The sequence below is a fragment of the Antennarius striatus genome, chromosome 6 (genome assembly GCF_040054535.1).
Source record: "Antennarius striatus isolate MH-2024 chromosome 6, ASM4005453v1, whole genome shotgun sequence".
Lineage (NCBI taxonomy): Eukaryota > Metazoa > Chordata > Actinopteri > Lophiiformes > Antennariidae > Antennarius > Antennarius striatus.
This window is the reverse complement of record NC_090781.1, coordinates 2,492,501-2,497,500: the sequence shown is the minus strand read 5'-3', so window position 1 is coordinate 2,497,500 and position 5,000 is coordinate 2,492,501. Positions and strand designations below refer to the sequence as shown.

At 40.1% G+C, this 5,000-nt stretch overlaps 11 non-coding genes across 11 annotated transcripts in view; all 11 read right to left on the bottom strand.

The window, feature by feature from the left end:
- Positions 1-66, bottom strand: part of LOC137597890 (5S ribosomal RNA) — a 119-nt gene extending 53 nt beyond the window's left edge. The window contains exon 1 of the ribosomal RNA XR_011036228.1: positions 1-66. This exon is cut by the window's left edge and continues 53 nt beyond it. This is a non-coding gene — a ribosomal RNA (5S ribosomal RNA).
- A 368-nt stretch (positions 67-434) lies between these two features.
- On the bottom strand, positions 435-553 carry LOC137597889 (5S ribosomal RNA). Its single transcript, XR_011036227.1, has one exon. It is a non-coding gene; the product is annotated as a 5S ribosomal RNA (ribosomal RNA).
- A 360-nt stretch (positions 554-913) lies between these two features.
- LOC137597888 (5S ribosomal RNA) lies at positions 914-1,032 on the bottom strand. The gene has a single exon (XR_011036226.1). It is a non-coding gene; the product is annotated as a 5S ribosomal RNA (ribosomal RNA).
- Positions 1,033-1,410: 378 nt separating this feature from the next.
- On the bottom strand, positions 1,411-1,529 carry LOC137597887 (5S ribosomal RNA). The gene has a single exon (XR_011036225.1). It is a non-coding gene; the product is annotated as a 5S ribosomal RNA (ribosomal RNA).
- A 372-nt stretch (positions 1,530-1,901) lies between these two features.
- On the bottom strand, positions 1,902-2,020 carry LOC137597885 (5S ribosomal RNA). Its single transcript, XR_011036223.1, has one exon. It is a non-coding gene; the product is annotated as a 5S ribosomal RNA (ribosomal RNA).
- A 352-nt stretch (positions 2,021-2,372) lies between these two features.
- LOC137597873 (5S ribosomal RNA) lies at positions 2,373-2,491 on the bottom strand. The gene has a single exon (XR_011036214.1). It is a non-coding gene; the product is annotated as a 5S ribosomal RNA (ribosomal RNA).
- A 346-nt stretch (positions 2,492-2,837) lies between these two features.
- LOC137597869 (5S ribosomal RNA) lies at positions 2,838-2,956 on the bottom strand. The gene has a single exon (XR_011036212.1). It is a non-coding gene; the product is annotated as a 5S ribosomal RNA (ribosomal RNA).
- Positions 2,957-3,319: 363 nt separating this feature from the next.
- LOC137597567 (5S ribosomal RNA) lies at positions 3,320-3,438 on the bottom strand. The gene has a single exon (XR_011035934.1). It is a non-coding gene; the product is annotated as a 5S ribosomal RNA (ribosomal RNA).
- Positions 3,439-3,800: 362 nt separating this feature from the next.
- On the bottom strand, positions 3,801-3,919 carry LOC137597671 (5S ribosomal RNA). The gene has a single exon (XR_011036033.1). It is a non-coding gene; the product is annotated as a 5S ribosomal RNA (ribosomal RNA).
- Positions 3,920-4,305: 386 nt separating this feature from the next.
- On the bottom strand, positions 4,306-4,424 carry LOC137597868 (5S ribosomal RNA). Its single transcript, XR_011036211.1, has one exon. It is a non-coding gene; the product is annotated as a 5S ribosomal RNA (ribosomal RNA).
- A 368-nt stretch (positions 4,425-4,792) lies between these two features.
- Positions 4,793-4,911, bottom strand: LOC137597646 (5S ribosomal RNA). Its single transcript, XR_011036010.1, has one exon. It is a non-coding gene; the product is annotated as a 5S ribosomal RNA (ribosomal RNA).
- Between the last annotated feature and the right edge of the window lie 89 nt (positions 4,912-5,000).

Below are 5,000 nucleotides of genomic sequence, written 5' to 3'. Positions count from 1 at the left end.
CCCGACTCTGCTTAGCTTCCGAGATCGGACGAGATCGGGCGTGTTCAGAGTGGTATGGCCGTAAGCAACTATGCTGGTCAAAAAAACCCTATATAAAGGTGGCATGGCATACAGATAGCTTGCCCTTGGGATCATTAAAGTATATATCTATCTATCTATCTAGATGCATGCATGCATAGATAGATAGATAGATAGATAGATAGATAGATAGATAGATAGATAGATAGATAGATAGATAGATACAAAAGTCATTGCTAGTCAGGTTTCACTTATACAACAATTTTTACTCTTCTCTGGGATCAATTTCATTTCATCATTCAATCAATTCATTCAATCAAACTTTTATTAAATACAACTTTAGCTCATAAAACAACTTGACTCATCTGTCTTTCCTTCCAAACGCCCTCTGCTGGCGGGGGGACAGAAAAAGAAAAAGCTTACGGCACCTGGTATTCCCAGGCGGTCTCCCATCCAAGTACTAACCAGGCCCGACTCTGCTTAGCTTCCGAGATCGGACGAGATCGGGCGTGTTCAGAGTGGTATGGCCGTAAGCAACTATGCTGGTCAAAAAAACCCTATATAAAGGTGGCATGGCATACAGATAGCTTGCCCTTGGGATCATTAAAGTATATATCTATCTATCTATCTAGATGCATGCATGCATAGATAGATAGATAGATAGATAGATAGATAGATAGATAGATAGATAGATAGATAGATACAAAAGTCATTGCTAGTCAGGTTTCACTTATACAACAATTGTTACTCTTCTCTGGGATCAATTTCATTTCATCATTCAATCAATTCATTCAATCAAACTTTTATTAAATACAACTTTAGCTCATAAAACAACTTGACTCATCTGTCTTTCCTTCCAAACGCCCTCTGCTGGCGGGGGGACAGAAAAAGAAAAAGCTTACGGCACCTGGTATTCCCAGGCGGTCTCCCATCCAAGTACTAACCAGGCCCGACTCTGCTTAGCTTCCGAGATCGGACGAGATCGGGCGTGTTCAGAGTGGTATGGCCGTAAGCAACTATGCTGGTCAAAAAAACCCTATATAAAGGTGGCATGGCATACAGATAGCTTGCCCTTGGGATCATTAAAGTATATATCTATCTATCTATCTAGATGCATGCATGCATAGATAGATAGATAGATAGATAGATAGATAGATAGATAGATAGATAGATAGATAGATAGATAGATAGATAGATAGATAGATACAAAAGTCATTGCTAGTCAGGTTTCACTTATACAACAATTTTTACTATTCTCTGGGTTAAATTTCATTTCATCATTCAATCAATTCATTCAATCAAACTTTTATTAAATACAACTTTAGCTCCTAAAACAACTTGACTCATCTGTCTTTCCTTCCAAACGCCCTCTGCTGGCGGGGGGACAGAAAAAGCTTACGGCACCTGGTATTCCCAGGCGGTCTCCCATCCAAGTACTAACCAGGCCCGACTCTGCTTAGCTTCCGAGATCGGACGAGATCGGGCGTGTTCAGAGTGGTATGGCCGTAAGCAACTATGCTGGTCAAAAAAACCCTATATAACGGTGGCATGGCACACAGATAGCTTGCCCTTGGGATCATTACAGTATATATCTATCTATCTATCTATCTATCTAAATGCATGCATGCATAGATAGATAGATAGATAGATAGATAGATAGATAGATAGATAGATAGATAGATAGATAGATACAAAAGTCATTGCTAGTCAGGTTTCACTTATACAACAATTTTTACTCTTCTCTGGGATCAATTTCATTTCATCATTCAATAAATTCATTCAATCAAACTTTTATTAAATACAACTTTAGCTCATAAAACAACTTGACTCATCTGTCTTTCCTTCCAAACGCCCTCTGCTGGCGGGGGGACAGAAAAAGAAAAAGCTTACGGCACCTGGTATTCCCAGGCGGTCTCCCATCCAAGTACTAACCAGGCCCGACTCTGCTTAGCTTCCGAGATCGGACGAGATCGGGCGTGTTCAGAGTGGTATGGCCGTAAGCAACTATGCTGGTCAAAAAAACCCTATATAAAGGTGGCATGGCATACAGATAGCTTGCCCTTGGGATCATTAAAGTATATGTCTATCTATCTATCTAGATGCATGCATGCATAGATAGATAGATAGATAGATAGATAGATAGATAGATAGATAGATAGATACAAAAGTCATTGCTAGTCAGGTTTCACTTATACAACAATTTTTACTATTCTCTGGGATAAATTTCATTTCATCATTCAATCAATTCATTCAATCAAACTTTTATTAAATACAACTTTAGCTCATAAAACAACTTGACTCATCTGTCTTTCCTTCCAAACGCCCTCTGCTGGCGGGGGGACAGAAAAAGAAAAAGCTTACGGCACCTGGTATTCCCAGGCGGTCTCCCATCCAAGTACTAACCAGGCCCGACTCTGCTTAGCTTCCGAGATCGGACGAGATCGGGCGTGTTCAGAGTGGTATGGCCGTAAGCAACTATGCTGGTCAAAAAAACCCTATATAAAGGTGGCATGGCACACAGATAGCTTGCCCTTGGGATCATTACAGTATATATCTATCTATCTATCTATCTATCTATCTAGATGCATGCATAGATAGATAGATAGATAGATAGATAGATAGATAGATAGATACAAAAGTCGTTGCTAGTCAGGCTTCACTTATACAACAATTTTTACTATTCTCTGGGATCAATTTCATTTCATCATTCAATCAATTCATTCAATCAAACTTTTATTAAATACAACTTTAGCTCATAAAACAACTTGACTCATCTGTCTTTCCTTCCAAACGCCCTCTGCTGGCGGGGGGACAGAAAAAGCTTACGGCACCTGGTATTCCCAGGCGGTCTCCCATCCAAGTACTAACCAGGCCCGACTCTGCTTAGCTTCCGAGATCGGACGAGATCGGGCGTGTTCAGAGTGGTATGGCCGTAAGCAACTATGCTGGTCAAAAAAACCCTATATAAAGGTGGCATGGCACACAAATAGCTTGCCCTTGGGATCATTACAGTATATATCTATCTATCTATCTATCTATCTAAATGCATGCATGCATAGATAGATAGATAGATAGATAGATAGATAGATAGATAGATAGATAGATAGATACAAAAGTCATTGCTAGTCAGGTTTCACTTATACAACAATTGTTACTCTTCTCTGGGATCAATTTCATTTCATCATTCAATAAATTCATTCAATCAAACTTTTATTAAATACAACTTTAGCTCATAAAACAACTTGACTCATCTGTCTTTCCTTCCAAACGCCCTCTGCTGGCGGGGGGACAGAAAAAAAAAAGCTTACGGCACCTGGTATTCCCAGGCGGTCTCCCATCCAAGTACTACCCAGGCCCGACTCTGCTTAGCTTCCGAGATCGGACGAGATCGGGCGTGTTCAGAGTGGTATGGCCGTAAGCAACTATGCTTGTCAAAAAAACCCTATATAAAGGTGGCATGGCATACAGATAGCTTGCCCTTGGGATCATTAAAGTATATACCTATCTATCTATCTAGATGCATGCATGCATAGATAGATAGATAGATAGATAGATAGATAGATAGATAGATAGATAGATAGATAGATAGATAGATACAAAAGCCATTGCTAGTCAGGTTTGACTTATACAACAATTTTTACTATTCTCTGGGATAAATTTCATTTCATCATTCAATCAATTCATTCAATCAAACTTTTATTAAATACAACTTTAGCTCCTAAAACAACTTGACTCATCTGTCTTTCCTTCCAAACGCCCTCTGCTGGCGGGGGGACAGAAAAAGCTTACGGCACCTGGTATTCCCAGGCGGTCTCCCATCCAAGTACTAACCAGGTCCGACTCTGCTTAGCTTCCGAGATCGGACGAGATCGGGCGTGTTCAGAGTGGTATGGCCGTAAGCAACTATGCTGGTCAAAAAAACCCTATATAACGGTGGCATGGCACACAGATAGCTTGCCCTTGGGATCATTACAGTATATATCTATCTATCTATCTATCTATCTAAATGCATGCATGCATAGATAGATAGATAGATAGATAGATAGATAGATAGATAGATAGATAGATAGATAGATAGATAGATAGATAGATAGATAGATACAAAAGTCATTGCTAGTCAGGTTTCACTTATACAACAATTTTTACTATTCTCTGGGATAAATTTCATTTCATCATTCAATCAATTCATTCAATCAAACTTTTATTAAATACAACTTTAGCTCCTAAAACAACTTGACTCATCTGTCTTTCCTTCCAAACGCCCTCTGCTGGCGGGGGGACAGAAAAAGCTTACGGCACCTGGTATTCCCAGGCGGTCTCCCATCCAAGTACTAACCAGGCCCGACTCTGCTTAGCTTCCGAGATCGGACGAGATCGGGCGTGTTCAGAGTGGTATGGCCGTAAGCAACTATGCTGGTCAAAAAAACCCTATATAAAGGTGGCATGGCACACAGATAGCTTGCCCTTGGGATCATTACAGTATATATCTATCTATCTATCTATCTATCTAAATGCATGCATGCATAGATAGATAGATAGATAGATAGATAGATAGATAGATAGATAGATAGATAGATAGATACAAAAGTCATTGCTAGTCAGGTTTCACTTATACAACAATTTTTACTCTTCTCTGGGATCAATTTCATTTCATCATTCAATGAATTCATTCAATCAAACTTTTATTAAATACAACTTTAGCTCATAAAACAACTTGACTCATCTGTCTTTCCTTCCAAACGCCCTCTGCTGGCGGGGGGACAGAAAAAGAAAAAGCTTACGGCACCTGGTGTTCCCAGGCGGTCTCCCATCCAAGTACTAACCAGGCCCGACTCTGCTTAGCTTCCGAGATCGGACGAGATCGGGCGTGTTCAGAGTGGTATGGCCGTAAGCAACTATGCTGGTCAAAAAAACCCTATATAACGGTGGCATGGCACACAGATAGCTTGCCCTTGGGATCATTACAGTATATATCTATCTAT